General features: G+C 36.0%; 1 protein-coding gene and 1 long non-coding RNA gene across 7 annotated transcripts in view; one reads left to right on the forward strand and one right to left on the reverse strand.

Annotated features, from left to right (window-relative positions):
• Positions 1 to 20,355, forward strand: part of LOC106868739 (adiponectin receptor protein 1) — a 240,129-nt gene that overhangs the window by 135,724 nt on the left and 84,050 nt on the right. The gene's annotated exons all lie outside the window — the stretch shown is intronic.
• LOC128250336 (uncharacterized) lies at positions 4,104 to 8,780 on the reverse strand. Its single transcript, XR_008266363.2, has 2 exons — positions 8,203 to 8,780; positions 4,104 to 6,203 (listed from the first exon to the last, which is right to left on the reverse strand). It is a non-coding gene; the product is annotated as an uncharacterized LOC128250336 (long non-coding RNA).

The raw sequence follows: 20,355 nt of genomic DNA on the forward strand, positions 1-20,355 counted from the left end.
CAAACAGCTTGTTGATTTATATAAAACAGATGTTTTGGGGGATTTTGTTTGGAAGAGAACATTGTTTTTGTTTTTTGGTGTGAGGTTCCATGACAATGGAGATAGATAGATATCTGTCTCCATTGTCATGGAACCTCACACCAAAATACAAAAACAATGTTCTCTTCTAAACAAACCCCCACCCCCAAAACATCTGTTTTATATAAATGAACAAGCTGTTTGTACATACACAAAATTTTATTTGACAAGTTCGAGAAACAAACGAAAGCGCTAATAATAATGAAGAAATAAAATGATTTTTTTTTTCCAAAATTCTGACGACGTTTCTCTCTCTCTCCCTCTCCCTCTCTCTCTCTCTACACACACACACACACACATATATATATTTATATACAAATAAAAGAGTAAAGATTCCCTTTGGTTGTCAATGATCATGGGATTACACCTAGAAAGTTCCTCTCTACAGCACAAGTCAAGGCAAGGTTATTTATGGAGGACTAGCAGTCACCCATACATACAAGCCTCCCCTCTCCGTGCCACCAATGTTATCCAAGGAAAAGGCAAAGGCCGATACAGCTTGGCACCAGTGACGCTGCAACTCATTTCTATAACTGAGTGAATTGGAGTAATGTGAAACATAGTGCCTTGCTCAAGAATGCAGCACATAACCTGATCTGGGATTGAACTCACTAACTCATGATTGTGAGCCCAACACTCTAACCACTGGGCCATGTACCTTCACACACACACACACACACACACACACACACACACACACACACACACACACACACACACACACACACACACACACACACTGAGTTTCTTTCAGCTTCTGTCTACCAAATTCACTGATAAGGCTTTGGTCAACCTAGGGCTAGATGAAGGCATTTGACCAAGGTACCACACAATGAGACTGAACCCAAGGTCATGTGGATGGGAAGCAAACTTCTTGCCACATGGTCATCCCTGTGCCTTATCAGTATATATTAAATACAAATAAACTTGATCTCTGTATTACCAACTAAATTAATCAGGAAGAAAAAAGTATCAGCATAAACTTCTGATTTGTTTTCTTTCCTTGTTTTATAATGTTTATATTGTTAATGCAGACATTGGCATTAAAGGTTAAAAGTATTATTAGTTGAATCAATGATGTATAAACGTCATAGTAATCATAGCCTAGGGAATGACAAAAATATACTCTCGAGAACATTTGTACCAATTACAATATATATATATATATATATATATATATATATATATATATATATATATATATATATATATATATATATATATATATATGTGTGTGTGTGTGTGTGTGTATGTGTGCGTGTTGGTATAGATACATAGATAGGTATGTGTGTGTATATATATATATGTATGTGTGTGTGTGTGTAAAAGTGTATGTATGTGTGTATATATGTATATGTGTATGTGTGAATTTATGTGTATATATGTATGTGTATGTATGTGTGCATGTGAGTGTATATATATATATATATATATATATATATATATATATATATATATTATATATAGTATAGATAAATGTAATAAATATATATGTATGTCTGTGTGTGTGTGTATATATATATATATATATATATATGTGTGTGTGTGTGTGTGTGTGTGTGTAATAAATATATATGTATGTCTGTGTGTGTGTGTATATATATATATATATATATATATATATATATATATATATATATATATATATGTAATATATATGTATGTATGTCTGTGTATATATATATATATATATATATATATATATATATGTAATAAATATATATGTATGTTTGTAAATGTAATCAGTTTCTTCATTGGTGGACCAGCTTACTTCCTTGATTCTTATTTATTCATTTTATTTATATCACAATTTGTATGCATAATAGTGTTGTTTCCACAGGTTTCCAATGGGTCACTCAATGGTTCACTGCATTTCTGACTGTGAGATTGACAAGGAAGTATTTTTAACATTACATGATGGGGACACACACACACACATACACACACACCACAGCAGTAATTGTTTTCACCTCAATAGACGTCAGTGATTGGTTGAAATTACCAAAATACAAGTTTTAGCATGAAATAACTTCAAATATATAAATTTTTCTCTGTTCTATAAGACAAAATATACAGAATAAATGAAGTTTTAAAGTGTTTCGGTAGAAAACACACTAAATAAAAAATGGTGTCCGCCAAATCAGAAAGATTTCTTTATTGCCCACAAGGGACTAAACATAGAGGGGACAAACAAGGACAGACAATGGGATTAAATCGATTACATCGACCTCAGTGCGTAACTGGTACTTAATTTATCGACCCCGAAAGGATGAAAGGAAAAGTCAACCTCTGTGGAATTTGAACCCAGAACGTAAAGTCAGGAGAAATACCGTTAAGCATTTTGCCCAGGGTGCTAACGTTTCTGCCAGCTCGCCACCTTAAAACAGTTGCTTCTGATAGGAGGTGCCTGAGGATTCTACCTCTACAACCCACCTAGGTATAGTGGGTGGTGAAAATGGATAGATGGATGGAATTATATAAAAAAACTTGTAATTTAATACTATACAACAATTGATCTCATCAACTGTTTCTGACAACTTACTGACTTCTAAGACTGGCACAGGTCTACATATTTCAAGGGAGGGGCAGTTGATTATATCAACCCCACCAATACTAAATTGGTGCTTACCTTTCATCTTAGAAAGATGAAAAGCAAAATCTACTTTAGTAGGAATTGAACTCAGAACATAAAGGGATGCAACTAAATACCACAAGGTATTTTGTCTGCTGCTCTACAGATACTGCCAGTCCATCACTCTTCTCCATGAACAAAATATTGATTTCAAATTTTGGCACAAGGCCAGCAATTTTTGGGGAGGGAGTAAGTCAATTACATCTACCCAGTATTCAACCGGTACTTGTTTTATCGACCCCTAAAAGGATAAAGGCAAAGTCGACCTCAGAATGTGAAGACTAACAGAATGCTGCTAAGCATTTCGCTTGGCGTGCTAGCAGTTCTGCCAGCTCACTGCCTTCCCATGAATGAAATATTAAAAAGCTTATACTTATTTCTAGTGCTTTTCTGTTTCTGCCTACTCTACTACAACTACTTATACTTCTGTGGCTCTTTAACATTCAAATTAATCAAAGACTAACTCATAGAGATGTTTCTGTTATTTCAAATAGGCCATGCCAAATCTCATTACTTTTGGCAGCATACCTTACCCCATACCTATCGCACAAAAAATCACGTTTTTGTCTTAAGTTTCATCATTTTAATCATATTTTCCCATCATCAACATATCTAAAAGCATTATTATTAGGAATGTTTATAGGTTAGTGTTGAAAGCAGCATAAAATATTCATTTATATATCATCATTATCATTCATTTAACATCCACTTTTACATGCTTACATGAATCACACACAGTTTGTTGAGGCAGATTTTCTATGGCCAGATGGCCGTCCTGTTGCCAGCCTTTCCTTGTTTCTAAGCAAGATAGTATTTCTCATGGCCAGATATAACTGGAAACAAACAACATCACTTGTATGACAATGCTGCTCATTTACAACCATTATGTGATGTCAGGACATGGGTACGCACACACACATGTACACACACACACACACACACACACACACACACACACACACACACACATGCACAAGATGAGCGTCTTTCAGTTTCCATCTGTCAAATCCACTCACAAGAGCCGGGGCTATTCTAGAATACATTTTCCCAAGGTGCTGCACAGAGGGATTGAAACAGAGACCATGTGTTTTGGAAGCAAGCTTCTTAACCACACAGCCACATCTACACTTACATGTGTGGGGTGTGTGTGTATGTGTGTGTGTATTCTGATTTTTTTTTTTTACTTGTTTCAGTCATTTGACTGCGGCCATGCTGGAGCACCGCCTTTAGTCTGGCAACTTATTCTTTGTAAGCCTAGTACTTATTCTATTGGTCTCTTTTGCCGAACTGCTAAGTGATGGGAACATAAACACACCAGCATTGGTTGTCAAGCAATGCTAGGGGGACAAACACAGACACACATATATTTAATTTTATTGTTATTTCCCAAATGTGTTGCATAGAGTTATATTTTATTTCTGTCTACATCATAGTATTTTCCCATTTTCCTGTTTGAGTATTGATGTAAAGCAATCATTACATTTGTTTCAAATAACCTAAAGTGTAGCAGTTTCATAATACAGTCACTTTCATGTTGCTCCTTTATTCAATTCATTGTCAATTTACTTGTATTTGCCCTCGAACCCATGAGGTCCTCAATTTTATCTGACTGCATGGTATCTTAGGCAAATGCAATTTTCTATAGCTTCAGTCTGACCCATACCTTGTGAGTGAAACAGAATCCTCGTTATGGTAGAACAGACATCCATTAATGTTACATTATGTTGTTTAACCCCAGGTTACCTCATTCTGACTACTGACACCTATAATAATCAAAGTTATTCCAGCCATGATTATCCCGTTCATCTGTCAAGCATTGCATATGTAGTACTACATCATCTATTGTATTCCTTCATTTATTAAGACAGTCAGGTATGATTTGAAGGAGGTTTCATTGCAATTTCTAGCAGGTTGAGCAAGCAATGGTAGGGGCTGCTTCACTTATACAACTGTAACCATTATCATCCCAAAGCTGGTGGGAAAAGACAAAATTATCCCCATAGGTAAAAACTGTTTAATAAAGATAATACTGTACTTGATATTTTATTGACTATTATTCAATTCTGTTGTCCTTGAGATATTATCATTTGACATATGTTTTTCAAGTTAGTATAGTAGATACCAAGAGACTTATACATGAATAAATGCCATGTATCTTCATTGCTTTTTTTTTTTTTTAATTATTCATAATGCATTAACTGCAGAAGAGGAGCAAGGTCATGATTGCATGTATGCTTTCAGTGATGCACAGATTTAATTTGTCGGCTTATTTTTTTACAGTTGTCAATTTACTAATAAATAAGGCAGATATTTACTAACAAGGAAAACGAAACCTTGTTAAATGTCATATGATCTGTTGAAAATGGTCTGTGGAGAAATGGCAAAGAGAGGGGCTTTCAGAAACTAGGAGTGTTGTAACCCTTTAGCATTCAGATTACTTTGTCAAATGTCATGCTTATTTATTCATGTTGTTTTGAGTTAACCATGCGTTATCTCGTCGCTTTGAGATTTTGATGATGCAATTGTTACCTTTAGAATGACCTTGTAGATTAGGTGTGAGAGACTGGATCAGGCTGGGTTGAACATAAAGCAGGTAGAATATTTGGGCTGGATGTGGCTGTCCATGTAACGGTAAGTCAGTTAATTGATGGGCATATCTTAATATTGAGAAATAGATCTACAACAAAGGAGATGTGATGGTGGGTGGGGGAAGTTCCTGGCATGTTAATTCATATGTAGCCCAGTAACAATTCCCAGCTGTAGATATTTTAGTCATCTATGCTGCTAATATCTGTGTAGGAAAGGCATGAATGTCACCACTAGCATTTCATGTCAATCTTTCAGGAAGTCAGTAACACTGATCATAAATAGTCAAGCAGTGAGTACAGATTTGTGGTATGTGATTCATTACCTAACTCCAATTCATCTCCAGTAACAGGCATTACAACCATTTTTCCTTTTACTTTAGGCACTGTGTACCTTGTAAAATATGTAATCTCTTTACTTTTTTAAAATGATAAATATGTAATTTGCAGGAGATTTGGCTCCAATTTCTAACAGAGCAGATGCTAGTGTAAAGGGTTCCTTGTTGAACTTGTTAACTCTGTTTACCTGTATGTGAAATGAATTGACACTTTGCCAATTTAGTATTAAATTTAAGTGCTACTGAGGCCAACCTTGCCTTTCATCCTCTTAGAGTTGATTAAATAAAGTTACTAGTCCAAGACTAGTGGATTGGTGAAATTGATCAAGCTTCAGATGAGATGTTTTGTGATATTCCTGGCCCTTTGCATTCTGAGTTCTTGTGATATTCCTGGCCCTTTAAAGCATTCTGAGTTCTTGAGTGGCAGACTTAATCCCTCATTTGGTTTAACACCACCGCCTGATTCTTGGCTGCCTTTAATAGCGTTTGCTTTGATGCAAGCATTTTGACCAGATTTCCAGTAAGAGGATAATTTCCTCCTTTCATCCTACCGACCAGTCTTGGAGGCCCCTGGAAAAAATAAAAAGGGTCATTGGCACTGCTTTTTCTTTGATGGCTAATTGATGAAAAAAAAAATTTTTTATTATTATTGTTGTTTCAGTCTTTGACTGTAGTCATGCTGGGGCACTACCTTGAAGGGTTTACTCAAACAAATTGACCCTAGTACTTAATTTTTTAAAGTCTGGTACTTATTCCATCACCCTCTTTTGTTGAACTGCTAAGTTACAAGGATGTATACAAACCAACACTGTTGTCACATGATGCAAGGGAGAAATACACACACACACACACACACACACACACACACACACACATGCAGGGGTCAGGCTTTCACACAGTTTTCATTTACCAAATTCATTCACAAAGCATTTGGTTGACTCAGGCCTATAGTAGAAGACTCTACACATTCAGCTAAGTATTTCTGCAATTGTTTCCCTATAAGACAGCATTAGTAGTACTTCTTACTGGCACAAGCTAAACTGCATTTCATTTAGGCTAATTCTATTCACAATTAATTTAATTATAACTCTTTTTTAGAAATTTAAATCAACTAGTCTATCACTTTGTTGTCTCAGTGCTTGCTTGTCTCCAGAGCATCCCCTTTGCCCTTGTAACAGTTTATGATGATGATATTGCTATGCCAGTCATTGTGCATGACACCTCCCTGTAGCACTTGATTGTATAAATGACTATCACATAACCTACTGCACCAGATATTTTAAGCATCTCAGCAAGTATCCCTGACAATACCCTCCTAGCTTTTGTATCCTTAATTGTACATGTGACCATACTTCACTCACAGACCCCTCTGTTGCTGAAGTGTGATCATATGTGCAATGTTGAGTCGACGCGGGGTAGACTTCTTTCTCTCTTTCATGCTTTGTCCTCATTCAACAATCTTTTGCAATAGCACTTGCATTCCTCTTTCTCCTTTTCAGCATAAAAAAGGGCAAATGTACTAGTATAGGCACAGGAGTGGCTGTGTGGTAAGTAGCTTGCTTACCAACCACATGGTTCCGGGTTCAGTCTCACTGCGTGGCACCTTGGGCAAGTGTCTTCTACTATAGACTCGGGCCGACCAAAGCCTTGTGAGTGGATTTGGTAGACGGAAACTGAAAGAAGCCCGTCATATATATGTATATATATATGTGTGTGTGTGTGTGTGTGTGTGTGTGTGTGTGTGTGTGCGTATGTTTGTGTGTCTGTGTTTGTCCCCTTAGCATTGCCTGACAACCGATGCTGGTGTGTTTACGTCTCCGTAAATTAGCGGTTCGGCAAAAGAGACCGATAGAATAAATACTAGGCTTCCAAAGAATAAGTCCTGGGGTCGATTTGCTCAACTAAAGGCAGTGCTCCAGCATGGCCGCAGTCAAATGACTGAAACAAGTAAAAGAGTAAAAGAGTATTATCCCATACACAATTTTCTCTCCCGATGCCCTCATTCTGTCTAATTCATTGTCTTGCAATTCAAACACCTCACACGTCTGATTGTCATGTTACAGAACATGCAAAACTCTTACTTTTGGCTTTTCCTCTTACTAAGTATATTTGATATTTAGCTCCTCTTCTAGTTACTTGATATTAAGATTTTGCTGTTGCTTTCTTCCAGCCTTTCCAGGCCTGTCTCTTAATATTTAGGTCTCTATCTACAGTAATAATCCATACAGGTGTGTTTCCCAGCCGCATGGTTCCAGGTTCAGTCCCACTGTGTAATACCTTGGGCAAGTGTCTTTTACTATAGCCTCAGACTGACCAAAGCCTTGTGAGTGGATTTGGTAGACAGAAAATGGAGAGAAGTCTGTTGTGTATGTGTGTGTGTGTGTGTGTGAGCGCACGCGTGTGTATGTGTCTGTCTTTATCCTCCTACCACCACTTGACAACTGGTGTTAGTATGTTTACATCCCCATAACTTAGCAGTTCAGCAAAAGAGTCTGATGGAGTGTGTACCCCAAGATGGCTGTAGTCAAATGACTGAAACAAGTAAAAGAATAAAAAAATATCATGTTACCTTCCATTGAGCTGAACTCTTGCTCCAGACACAGACTTCATCTGTAACCTTCAGCAGGTATTCTTATAAGAAATCCCAGGTGCCCTTTCTGCCATAAGTCTCTATCTCATCCTCTCTTTTGTCCTATATATTAACTAACACTTCTCTGAAACTATGCCTGGTTGAAGCCTCTTTAAGTTCCCATATCTTCTCTCCCCAGATTGTCTTATGTCTTTCTGTCCCGCTAGCTCTTACTCTCAAATCACTTTGTCTATGTCAGGTGATTCATCTTTCACCAGGGAAAAGCTTAGCATTCACAGCCATTCAAGTCTGTCCATTTCATGACGACTTTGAAGTCTACCTGATTTGTGTGTTTCTGGCTGATTGTTACATGGTGTGATTATGATCATATGATTATAGTCTTATATATAATTATAATCTTTTACTGTAAATCTCTTCACCATAATTATCCTGCTATCACCGCAGTACTTGGAATCTAAGCACCATAGTGATATAACAATAAAAATTAAAAAAATAATTAAGAATAAAAATAAATAATTAAGAATAAAAATAAATAATTAAGAATAAAAATAAATAAATGATGAGGAAACAAGTGATGCTGGAAAATGTTTTCATAGTATAGCTTATATTTTCTTTACCATTACAAGTATCTGGTCTGGATTGTCTGTTTTTTTTTGGGGGGGGGGTTCTATATTACATTTATATTTACAGTCATTAATAGTAGGTATTGTTGTTTAGCTGCAGGTCAATTCTGACTGAACAGACATACGATGAGAGGCATTCTAACCGTGACCACCCTTAGGGGTGTCTAGAACTAGCTAGAACTACATTATCTAATGTGTTCTTCCCTTTATAAGACCCAAGTGGGGTAAAAATGAAATTCTTGGGGTAATTAGACATAAATAAAATTATATAAAAAACATGTTCCCTGTTTACTCTTTTTACTCTTTTACTTGTTTCAGTCATTTGACTGTGGCCATGCTGGAGCACCACCTTTAAAGTCAAGCAAATCGACCCCAGAGCTCATTCTTTGTAAGCCTAGTACTTATTCTATTGGTCTCTTTTGCTGAACTGCTAATTTACGGGGACGCAAACACACCAGCATCAGTTGTCAAGTGATGCTGTGGGGACAAACAGACACACAAACCATGTGGTTAGTAGGCAAGCTACTTACCACACAGCCACTCCTGCACATCCATGATTTTCTTCCATTCAACTCAAGGGGGTAATGTTGGTATAAATAAATGTATTTTAGGGTAATTGGTTAAAAAAGTTCTCTGACCCCTGCAGTAGAGTGTAATTTGAGGGACATTTAGCTATTATTTCTAGATGCATCTTTGCTAGCTTGTTATGGCAGGTGTCTTATGTATTCCTGTAATGTTTGTGTTTTATGTTATTCCATTTAACATTTCAATTCATAATGTTGGAAAGATGTCTAGCTTTTTAGGTAATGTGTTATATTTTACTTAGCATTACAATATTTCAGTAGTGGGTACAGTATTTATTTATTAATTATAATAGAAAAATCAATGGTGATATTCATATGATATTAGTACATTGAAAATGTCCATAGCTAGTAAACAAACTCACTATAAGGTTTCACACAATCCAACATACTACATTAGGATGGTCTTGATTATATACTTTACACTCTAACAATACAACAGCAGTCCAGGTTACATAACTGCAAAGTTGTCTGTTGACTTTAGAGCTGTACTTTTAATCTTGCCAAGTCTAAGGAAGCCTTTCAACACTAAATAGAGAACAACAGCTGGCTATGTTATTAGGATTGTCTGCCTGCTGTCATAAGTACTTAAAACACATAATAGAGTTGTCCTTAAGCTTTCAGTTGGAGCCATGTAGAGGTACAGTTCATTGCTCTGCATTATAAGGATAGAGACGAAATTAAATACTTCAATAGCTTTGTTCCTCTATATTCTGATACACTTCGGTTCACTTTGCATTCTTTCACCTCAGGAATCAATGAAATCATCTCAATAGATTAAATGCCTCTCTTTCAAGAAATGGCTTTGTATTTATTGACTTAAAAGAAATTGGCATCATCATCCCTGGATATAGCATTATTGTTGTTCTTTGAGTAAGGAGTAGAATTTATAGCTCTTTCAGCTCTCCTAAACGGATGAATGGTGATCACTGAGTAAGGATAGTTCATTAATGATGCTTTGGGGGTTTGTGAAATGAATGATTAAAGGAGTGCATTTCTGTGAATGATGGGAGAAATACAAAGAAGATCATCGGGGAAGAGATTATGAATGCCTTGAATTAGTTTTGGTGATTGTAGGGTATACACTGTAACTTTAACTCTTTTGTTATCATGTTCCTGTTGAAACACACTGATTCTGTTTCAGTTAATTTTGATAATAATGAAAAATTTGGTTAAATAACTTTGTCATTATTGAGCTGATGTTTGGACCATAAATTAGCATGAGATTTTGCTGGAAGGTTTGAAATTAAATCACTCTCAAGCAAGAAATTTGTATAATAGAAATTGTATGGGGTGGGCTGGGCTCAGGTGGTTTGGTATCAATAGAGTTAACTAAGGCTATTGTAATAGTGATATTGTATAAATATTAAATTATAGAAGAAAGGGTAAAATAGCTATTTATTTAAGTCTCTCTTTGTCTCTGTATGTGTGACATATGGTGGTTTGTTGTCATAGGTTGTTCACCCATACTGAATAGCTTAATGGGGCTTATGTATAATTATAGACACTTTATACTATTGCTAGACATACTACAATTCAACTCAATCTTTCCTTCTGAGTGTATTATTAGATTTGAAAACAAAATTCAATCACATTATGTCAAGTAACTGAAAGGGTAGGATTATTTAGAAACATTAACATATCCACTTTCAATATGTTCTGGCAGATTTGAAAATAAATATCTGATTGCTGTTGTCTTTTTTATCATCAAATAACACCTCTCTTTAAATGATGTGCATTCATAATATACATGATTCACAGGTGTAATGGGGACTTTGAGATACTGTAATGTTTTGACCCTGTTGTGTGTCTCCTCAGTCTCTTGCTTATAGAAATCACCAGGCTCTTGCTTATAGAAATCAGCAGACAAATTATTTGTTGGTACATGCAGATGTCTGCCAAGCAGATAATTCAGGAGACGCATACAGAACAAGGAGAATTCAAACAATAAGATATCTATTCATTCTCAATATGTTCTGGCAGATTTGAAAGTAAATATCTGATCGCTGCTGTTCTACTTCATTGGTGGGAATAGCTTTAACTGAGGAGACACACAATTAAGTCGAAACACTGTGGCATCTCTCAAAGACCTCTTACACCAGTGAATCGCTTGTGTTATGAAGATACACAGTATAAAGGGAGGGATGTTCTCCAACGGTGAAAAACAAGACTGATCAGATATGCATGTTCAAATATGCCACAACATATTGAGAAAGAATAGATATATGTTATTGTTTGCCTTTTTGCTGTTCAGCATACTCCTCACAAATTGTTATTTAGAAAATTTACCATATTTGTTGGATATGAATGCATGTATATATGCATACATGTTGTATACATATATATATATATATATATATATATATATATATATATATATATATATATATATAATATATATATATATATATATATATATATATATATATATATATATATAGAGAGAGAGAGAGAGAGAGAGAGACACACACACACATACACATGGTGTAAATATGTGTATATGTGTGTGTGCATATATATATATATATATACACTTATACACATACATATATATAGGCATGTATATGTATAGATGCATATACATATATGTATGTGTACATGTGCATGTATATACATATGTATGTATATATATAAACATGCATATATATATATGCTTATATGAATGTGTGGATATATATATATATTTATATACTCACACATATATATGATGTATATAAACACATGTAAATATCTATATATAGATATAAATATGTGTATACACACACACACACACACACACATACACATATATAACTTGGCATAAATATACAAACACACACACTTTTTAGACATGCTTTTAAAGACTGATATATGTGCATTCAAAGCTAAACTGTCATTTTTGTAATAAAATAATTTATTGCTGTGATAGTGCAATATATGAGCATGTATGAATGTTTATGCGTCTGTGTGTGTGTATGAGTATAGGTGTTCTAGAACAATTGAAATATGTTGTGCATTCCTATTCCATGAACAATATTCTTCTGTCTTGTTGAATAACAAGTAATAAATTACTCATGCAAAGGAAACTGAATTTGTCACTGAAGGGCCACTAAATATTTTTCTGAAGCCCTAATGTGCTGTAGCTTATACTACATCTGCAATGGAACGAATAAGAGATCACCTATGTGTTCTCATGAAGTGCTATAAAAGCAGCCAAATTTCCCTCAAAATGACATCCTACTATCTTAAATAGGGAATGTATACAGTAGTTCAATCGTAACCAAAGGTATTAAATACCTTTAAATACCTTTGGCTAGGGTTCAATAAATAACAAGTTTGTGAAGTCGAGAGGGGTTCTTCTGCATGTTAGTTCGAACTGCTAGAACAAGCAGTCAAATCTTGAAAGTCATCGTCAATGTCGTCATCATCATCATCATCATTTAATGTCTGTCTTCCATGCTGGCATGGGTTGGATGGCTCAACAGGAATTAGCAAGCTAGAGAACTGCACCAACCTCCACTGTCTGTTGTGGCATGGTTTTTACAGGGGGATGCCCTTCCCAACATCAGCCACTTTACAGAGTGGAGTGGGTGCTTTTTGCATGATACCAGCACCAACGAGGTCTGTTTTGGCATTCTTTTACTCTTTTAATTGTTTCAGTCATTTGACTGTGGCCATGCTGGAGCACCGCCTTAAGAGGTTTTTAGTCAAAGAAATCAACCTCAAGACTTATTCTTTGTAAGCCTAGTACTTATTCTATTGGACTCTTTTTGCCGAACTGCTAAGTTACAGGAACATAAAGACACCAGTATCGGTTTTCAAGTGACGGTGGGGAGACAAACACACACACACACACACACATATATAAATATATACATATATATATGAGAGGCTTCTTTCAATTTCCATCTAGTAAATCCGCTCACAAGGCTTTGGTCAGCCCGAGGCTATAGTAGAAGACACTTGCTCAAGGTGCCATGCAGTGGGACTGAACCTGAAACAATGTGGTTGGGAAGCAAGCTTCTTATCACACAACCACGTATATCTTTTTATTTTTTACTTGTTTCACTCATTGGACTGTAACCATTCTGGGGCATCATCATGAAGGGTTTAACTGAACAAATTGACCCCGGTATTTATCTTGTTAAATCTGGCAATTGTTCTATTGGTTTCCTTTGCTGAACTGCTATGTTATGGTGATGCAAACAAACTTGTTGTTAAGAGGTGATAGGACATACACAAGCACACACATATACACACGCAAAATTGGTTTCCATACAGTTTCCATCTGCCAAATTCACTCACAAGGAATTAGCTAGCCTGGTTCTATAGTAGATGCCTGCCCAAGGTATTGCTCAATGAGACTGAAGCCAAAACCGTGTGGTTACAAAGCAAGCTTTGTAACTACATAACCATTAAAAAAATTTTTTTTCAAGATTATGCATTGGATAATGGAATCTTAGTTATAATACATTTGAAGAAAAACAAAAAAAAAATAGTTATAAATGTGCTCAATCATGATCCAACCTGGGACTAAACAATGTTTATAGTCAACAGAAGCCAGGAGTTTAGAGCTAAATGGCTTGGCACCAAACTTCTTAACTTGACTCTGTAATTGAAAAAAAATATCAATTTTCTTTTTTAATTATTTTTAATTCATTTATTTTTTCATGTTTATGGTGGTTTTTTAGTAGAACACTTGGTTTTTCTCCTTTTTAAAATTAAATCTGACATTTCATATGTTCATACAAGCCTCCAGTATTCACAAATCACACTTAAATACCCTCACAATAATTAATTAATTACTTGCTATAAATAATGTTCAGGCTGGTTTCCCCTTCTCAAAAGCACTGCAAAGGGTCATGAAGGCTACCTTTCTTCCCTTGAGACAGTTAAGCTTAAATTTTGGTTTGTTTGTGTGTGTGTTTGTGAAGTGATTGTGTCAACAGAAATGGGGTCTTGTTTCTCTCCTCTTTTGCTGTGAATAGAACGTCATGAGATGGCTTTTGTCACCACACAAGTGAAATTATGGTCTTCTGATCTCAATGGCCACATACAGTTGTATACTGTCTGGTAGATTTATCAGGTCCAGGATTGATTTCATGCTTTGGTGACCCATTTGGATTAGTATGAGGTGGTATAAAATGGTTCTCAGACTAGTGTTTAATAAAAAATAACTTATTTACCTAAGTTTTTAACATCATTTCCTTCAAAACAGTCACCTTGCACAACGATACACTGGTCCCAGCAGTCTTGCTACTTTTGGAATCCAGCCTGGAAGTTGTTTCCCGTAAGTGAGTGGAGGGCCTTCTGTGATTCGCTCTGGATCTTGACAATGGTATTAAGATGGTGACCTTTGACCTGCATTTTCATCTTGAGTAAAAAAAATGGAAGTCTGCAGCTACTAAATCTGGTGAATAGGGTGGGTGCAGAAGTGATACCATGTTGTTTTGGGAGAGAAACTCACAAGTGAGGAGAGCTCACTGACAGAATGCATTGTCGTTGTGAAGAATCCAATTCTTTGTGCTCCACAGATCCAGTTGCTTTTGCTGAATGTCCTCTCAAAAACACTTCGAAACATCATAGTAGAACTCTCAATTGACAGTCTGGCCCTGGGGGATGAATTCTCAATACATGATACCACATTTCCAAGGGTGATGCTCATGACAGGTCTTCCAGATTGCTCATCATCTTCCAGGGATGTTCTGCTTTTGAAGTGTCCATGCCACTCAAAGCATTATGTACGACCCATTGCCTGGTCCCCATAAGCTTGCCAAAGCATGCTCAATGTCTCTGTAGCAGACTTCCCAAGTTTAACACAAAATTTCAAGTTGGCTCTTTGTTCCTATCCATGACAAAATCACAGACTACAGTATACATGTGATCACAAAAACACAAATTTCACAACTTGTGAAGTAAATACAGTGATGTCGCTCGGCACACTGCCTCATGAAAGTCACTGCTACCTCTCACTGTGCATGCAACCATAAGCTGCCATCTGTTGGTGCGCTACGCCTTTATATTGTCTTTATATTTTTATTAGCCTATGGACAAGGTAGATTAAATAAGGACCAGTTCATCATTCTTGCCTCATCCTCTGTGAGAAATCTCTCCTTTACTGTGTTGTACTTTTTCTCCTCTGGCAACATATGTTTTGGTGTTCAAAATTGGTCTGAGGCACTTTTCTACTTGTTTTGTCTCCTAGTCATTTTTTCTACCTTCTAGTTCGTGTTGTTTTTTTAGACAACAGATTTGAATAGAATTTCAAACCTATTCTGATGTATGAGAGGTAAGCTCATATGCTCCTGATTTGATCCTTTATCTGCTAGTGATTATTCCCCATGTATACATATTTTCAATCCAACACAAAAGTGCTTCTCCTTTCATACTGCAACTTAGTATTTTTTTTTCTGATATTTTTTACATTTTCTAAAATTGTTAATATTTTTATATGCCAGTGGCACATAAAAAGCACCCAGCACACTCTGTTAAGTGGTTGGCGTTAGGAAGGGCATCCAGCCATAGAAACCATGCCACAGCAGACAGTTAAAGTCTGGACAGCTCCCTGCTAGCCAGCTCCATCTCAAACCATCCAACCCATACCAGCATGGAAAGAGAACGCTAAATGATGACGATGATGTTTATATTTCTATATTTTGTTATTACTTTATATTTTTATTTTAATATATTTACATGTGTAGTTGTATATTTTTCATGTTTTATATACCTTTAGATCATGACAATTTATATTCACATATTCTGTATTGTATTCTCTTTTATCTGTGTCATAATATCTCTTTGGATAGAACTTCAGACCTTCTCTAATGCATGAGCGGTAAGCTCATATTCTCCCGATCTGATCCTTTGTCTGCGAGTGATCATTTGGTCATTCATACTATATAAATCTCTATCATTATTCTCCATTTATATTTTTTGTGTGATACTCATTTGCCCTTATTTTAATTTTAATCTTTAATTCTTATTTCCATTTAAATTCTATTTTAATTAATTGCTCTATCTCATATCTTATTTCTGGTAAGGTCTTTCTTATTCTGTGTACATTTTTAAACCCATTCCTACAAATTTTCTATTATCTAATTTTCAATTTTATTTCACTGGCATATGTTTATATATTTCCCCATTATGGTCCATTGCTTTTATCCAATAGTTTTCTGTTATTCTGAAAAGTAATTAATAGCCCAATCAGCTTCAAATGTTTATTTGATGAGTTGGTTATCATGAATACGCATAAACTATTGCAGTGTTTTAAATACGTATGTGTGTCTAATGATAGTTTATATGGAGGTCTGAGTAAAAGTTTGTCAGGTCTTACCATTTCTAAAAAAAAATTTCCTTATATTTGTCACCTGAGTTTCATTAATGTACATGTTAATTCCCCTCCACTAGTACGGAATCTACCCTTTACCTTTCTTCTTTCTATCTATCTAATTCCTCTTTCTATTATACCCTTTCCAATTTGCTTCCACCCCTCCCTTAACTGAAGTTTTAAATGCTAAACTGACACTACATCACACATATACACACAGATGTGTATCTCTTAGCCTCAATCTCTTTTTTTCTCCCTCCCCTTCTCTCACTCTTTCCCTTTAACCTTATCCTCTCTCTTCTATTTCCTCCCAAAGCTGCTTTTTTCCTGTCCCATTTTGTAAACTTACTTTTAATTTACTTCCTTTTTATATTTCCTTTTTGTGATACTCATTTGCCCTTATTTTAATTTTAATCTTTAATTCATATTTCCATATAAATTCTATTTTAATTAGTTGCTCTATCTTATATCTTATTTCTGATAAGGTCTTTCTTATTCTGTGTACATTTTTATACCCATTCCAACAAATTTCCATTATCCAGTTTTCAGTTTGTATTTCATTCACCCCAATGTTTATATATTTTCCCATTATGGTCCATCGTTTTTATCCAGTAGATTCCTGTTATTCAGAAAAGTAACTAAATACCCAGTCAGCTTCAAATGTTTAATTGATGGGTTGGTAATCATGAATACCTATAAACTAGTGCAGTGTTCTAAATACATATGTGTGTCTGATGATAGTCTATATGGAGGTCTGAGTAAAAGTTTGTCAAATCTTTTTTGCATCAATATAATACTATTTTACTCTACTTTAGGCCTTTGAGTACTATTTTCTCCGCCTTGTTTTGCACCTGTGTGTTCACATGTGTATGTATGTATATATACAAGGGAGAGTCAAAAATTATATGCACTCTTGTTTTTCCAATGTATTTACATAAAAGCAGGAGATAAACAAGTACGTCATTTCTCTATATAGTCTCCTTCCTTTTCGATGCACTTTGCCCGGCAGTGCACAAGCTTGCATATTCCCTCTCAGAGGAAAGTTTTCAGTTGGTTGTGCAACCATTTATGCACCGCTTCCTTCACATCTTCATCTGTAGAAAATTGACAACCTCGTAAACCACATCTGAGAGGTCCAAAGATATGATAGTCAGAAGGGGCAAGATCTAGGCTGTAGGCAGGGTGTTCCAGCACCGCAAAACCCAATTGGTTAATGATTTCAACGGTCTGGGCAGCTGTGTCTGGGCATGCATTGTCATGCAACAACAAAACTTTCTTTGACAATAGGCTTCGGTGTTTGGTGCAAATTGTTGGCTTCAGTTTGTTGGCAAACAAAGCAGTGTATCTTGCACTGTTGATCGTACACCCCTTTTCCAGGCAGTCTTCCAGCATAGGCCCTTTTGAGTGCCAAAAAAGGGTTAGCATTACCTTTCCTGCGGAAGAGTGAGTCTTGAATTTCTTTGTTGCTGGCGAGCCAGGATGTTTCCACTATATACTCTGGCTTTTGGATTCTGCTTCATAAAGATGGACCCACGTTTCATCTCCTGTGACTATTCTACTCAAAAATTCCTTGTTCTTGTTGTTGTAGCAATCAATGTTGGCAGACCTCAGGATGTTTGCGCTTGTGCTCTGCAGTAAGCTCTCTTAGCACCATCTTGCACAGACTTTATGGAAGAAAAGCTCATTGTAGACAATTTGATAGGCAGAACCACGACTAGTCTGCAGAGAACGACCTACCTCATCACAGTTCACCATTACCATCTCTCAAGCTTGCTGAATCTTCTCGTCAGTGGTGGAGGTTGATGGACGTCCTGCTCCCTCTTTGTGTGTCACACTTGTCCGGTCACTTTTAAACTCCTCGATCCACTCATACACACTTCTATGCAGTAGAAAACTGTCCTCATACTGTAACTAAAAGCCTCCGATGAATTTCTGTACCTGACACATCTTCTAACCAGAGAAATTGGATCACTGATCTTTGTTCTTCTTTCTTGCACATTGCTAGTGGAGCAGCCATGCTTACACTGTAAAGCCAGAAAGAAAAATGGCGCAATCAGGCTCAAACTTCAATCACGTGACTACAATAGTAACAACTATAAGCACACATGTGCAGAAGGCAGTGTGACTATAATAAAGATACGTCATGGTGAAAGTGCAGATAATTTTTGATTTCCCCTTGTATATGTATGTATAAGTATATATATATATATGTATATATATATATGTATATATATGTGTATGTATATGTATATATATATGTGTATGTATGTCATTGTGCCCGTGTTTGTCCCCCACCATTGCTTGACAACCGATGTTGGTGTGTTTATGTCCCCGTAATGTAGCAGTTCAGCAAAAAGCACAGATACACTAAGTACTAGGCTTTAAAAAATAAGTACTGAGGTCAATTCATTTGACTAAAAATTCTTCAGAGTGGTTCCCCAGCATGGTCGCAATCTAATGACTGAAACAAGTAAAAGATATGTATGTATGTATGTATGTATGTATACATGAGCTTCCTCACCACACAACCATGAAGGAAGGTGGTTGAATGTATTTTACATCAGTTAGGTAATCCAATGCTGTAGAATTATGTTATGTACCAGCTGTCTTCTTTAATTTCTTGTTGTTCAGGGCCCATCCCATCCTTCATCAAACAGATCTTTGATCAAGGCCTCACACAAAGTATACAGAAACAATTTAACATAAAAACATTCTTTTAAACAGCTGCTGTCTTTAGAATTGGCTTATAACAAAGTATTTGTATTAACTATTGATCATTGGAAAAGAGAGAAATCTGGTTAAAAATTTTAAAAACGTGGAGAGAAAACATATGAATAGAGCAACTTATTACTTGAGGATAAATTCAGACTTCAAACAGTCTTTTTCTACTTCGTTTTATTAAACCATTTTGTGTTTCTCTGGAGTTGAGTATTGTTATGTAAGAGTTTGTCAGCAAACCTGCCAATGATGTATCAATCTGCCTCTGCTATTGTGTTTTAACCTTGGCAAATATTGGTTTCATATTTTGGCATACAATTCCAATTTAAGTTGATTACATCAGCCACAGTGCTCAACTGGTACTTATTTTATTGACCCCCAAAAGGACGAAAAGCAAAGTCGACCTTGGTGGATCCTTGGCCTTTTGCATTGTTGGTTGATGGTATTTCAGAGACAGTAGCTTAACCACCTCTGCTGTGCCTGGACTGTTTCCAGAAGCAAATTCCTAGTCCCAAATATACTTACCACCTCTCTGTTCATAGATACAGTACTTACGTTTTTTTACAGTCTTGTACTTACACTATTAGTCTCTTTCAATCAATTGCTAAGTTTTAGGAACATAAACAAACCAACACCAGTTGTCAAAAAGTGGGAAGGGAGCAAATACAGATCACACACACACACACTTACATACCTACCTGCACACACACACGCATATGTAGAGAAGCGCACGCACACACATACGCATAAACACAAAGACACACACATACACATAGACACATACACACACACACACACACACACACACACACATAGATACTCTCACACATGCACGCACACACAGTGGGCTTCCACTCAGTTTCCGTTTGTCTACTAAATCCAATCACAAGGTATTGGTTGGTCT

The sequence above is a fragment of the Octopus bimaculoides genome, chromosome 20 (genome assembly GCF_046866305.1).
Source record: "Octopus bimaculoides isolate indiv1 chromosome 20, ASM4686630v1, whole genome shotgun sequence".
Lineage (NCBI taxonomy): Eukaryota > Metazoa > Mollusca > Cephalopoda > Octopoda > Octopodidae > Octopus > Octopus bimaculoides.